Below are 2647 nucleotides of genomic sequence, written 5' to 3' on the forward strand. Positions count from 1 at the left end.
TTTTACATCTATGTATGGAAGAACTCCGGCAGGCATCTGCCAATAAAAAGGGTCAATTTTTGGAGGGCTTGTCAAAAGCCATTGCTTGTTGCTTTTACATTCATGTATGGAAGAACCCCGGCAGGCATCTGCCAATAAAAAGGGTAAATTTTTGGAGGGCTTGTCAAAAGCCATTGCTTGTTGCTTTTACATCTATGTATGGAAGAACCCCGGCAGGCATCTGCCAATAAAAAGGGTCAATTTTTGGAGGGCTTGTCAAAAGCCATTGCTTTTTGCTTTTACATCTATGTATGGAAGAACCCCGGCAGGCATCTGCCAAAAAAAAGGGTACATTTTTGGAGGGCTTGTCAAAAGCCATTGCTTGTTGCTTTTACATCCATGTATGGAAGAACCCCGGCAGGCATCTGCCACTAAAAAGGGTCAATTTTTGGAGGGCTTGTCAAAAGTCATTGCTTGTTGCTTTTACATCTATGTATGGAAGAACCCCGGCAGGCATCTGCCAAAAAAAGGGTCAATTTTTGGAGGGCTTGTCAAAAGCCATTGCTTGTTGCTTTTACATCTATGTATGGAAGAACCCCGGCAGGCATCTGCCAAAAAAAGGGTCAATTTTTGGAGAGCTTGTCAAAAGCCATTGCTTGTTGCTTTTACATTCATGTATGGAAGAACCCCGGCAGGCATCTGGCAAAAAAAAGGGTCAATTTTTGGAGGGCTTGTCAAAAGCCATTGCTTGTTGCTTTTACATCTATGTATGGAAGAACCCCGGCAGGCATCTGCCAAAAAAAAGGGTCAATTTTTGGATGGCTTGTCAAAAGCCATTGCTTGTTGCTTTTACATCCATGTATGAAAGAACCCCGGCAGGCATCTGCCAATAAAAAGGGTAAATTTTTGGAGGGCTTGTCAAAAGCCATTGCTTTTTGCTTTTACATCTATGTATGGAAGAACCCCGGCAGGCATCTGCCAAAAAAAAGGATACATTTTTGGAGGGCTTGTCAAAAGCCATTGCTTGTTGCTTTTACATCCATGTATGGAAGAACCCCGGCAGGCATCTGCCACTAAAAAGGGTCAATTTTTGGAGGGCTTGTCAAAAGTCATTGCTTGTTGCTTTTACATCTATGTATGGAAGAACCCCGGCAGGCATCTGCCAAAAAAAGGGTCAATTTTTGGAGGGCTTGTCAAAAGCCATTGCTTGTTGCTTTTACATCTATGTATGGAACAACCCCGACAGGCATCTGCCAATAAAAAGGGTCAATTTTTGGAGGGCTTGTCAAAAGCCATTGCTTGTTGCTTTTACATCTATGTATGGAAGAACCCCGGCAGGCATCTGCCAAAAAAAGGGTCAATTTTTGGAGGGCTTGTCAAAAGCCATTGCTTGTTGCTTTTACATCCATGTATGGAAGAACCCCGGCAGGCATCTGCCAATAAAAAGGGTCAATTTTTGGAGGGCTTGTCAAAAGCCATTGCTTGTTGCTTTTACATCCATGTATGGAAGAACCCCGGCAGGCATCTGCCAATAAAAAGGGTCAATTTTTGGAGGGCTTGTCAAAAGCCATTGCTTGTTGCTTTTACATCCATGTATGGAAGGACCCCGGCAGGCATCTGCCAATAAAAAGGGTCAATTTTTGGAGGGCTTGTCAAAAGCCATTGCTTGTTGCTTTTACATTCATGTATGGAAGAATGCCGGCAGGCATCTGCCATTAAAAAGGGTCAATTTTTGGAGGGCTTGTCAAAAGCCATTGCTTGTTGCTTTTACATCCATGTATGGAAGAACCCCGGCAGGCATATGCCAATAAAAAGGGTCAATTTTTGGAGGGCTTGTCAAAAGCCATTGCTTGTTGCTTTTACATCCATGTATGGAAGAACCCCGGCAGGCATCTGCCAAAAAAAAGGGTCAATTTTTGGAGGGCTTGTCAAAAGCCATTGCTTGTTGCTTTTACATTCATGTATGGAAGAACCCCGGCAGGCATCTGCCAAAAAAAGGGTAAATTTTTGGAGGGCTTGTCAAAAGCCATTGCTTGTTGCTTTTACATCTATGTATGGAAGAACCCCGGCAGGCATCTGCCAATAAAAAGGGTCAATTTTTGGAGGGCTTGTCAAAAGCCATTGCTTGTTGCTTTTACATCTATGTATGGAAGAACCCCGGCAGGCATCTGCCAATAAAAAGGGTCAATTTTTGGAGGGCTTGTCAAAAGCCATTGCTTGTTGCTTTTACATCCATGTATGGAAGAACCCCGGCAGGCATCTGCCAATAAAAAGGGTCAATTTTTGGAGGGCTTGTCAAAAGCCATTGCTTGTTGCTTTTACATCCATGTATGGAAGAACCCCGGCAGGCATCTGCCAATAAAAAGGGTCAATTTTTGGAGGGCTTGTCAAAAGCCATTGCTTGTTGCTTTTACATCCATGTATGGAAGAACCCCGGCAGGCATCTGCCAATAAAAAGGGTCAATTTTTGGAGGGCTTGTCAAAAGCCATTGCTTGTTGCTTTTACATTCATGTATGGAAGAACCCCGGCAGGCATCTGCCATTAAAAAGGGTCAATTTTTGGAGGGCTTGTCAAAAGCCATTGCTTGTTGCTTTTACATCCATGTATGGAAGAACCCCGGCAGGCATATGCCAATAAAAAGGGTCAATTTTTGGAGGGCTTGTCAAA

The sequence above is a fragment of the Rhinoderma darwinii genome, assembly GCF_050947455.1.
Source record: "Rhinoderma darwinii isolate aRhiDar2 chromosome 2 unlocalized genomic scaffold, aRhiDar2.hap1 SUPER_2_unloc_23, whole genome shotgun sequence".
NCBI lineage: Eukaryota > Metazoa > Chordata > Amphibia > Anura > Rhinodermatidae > Rhinoderma > Rhinoderma darwinii.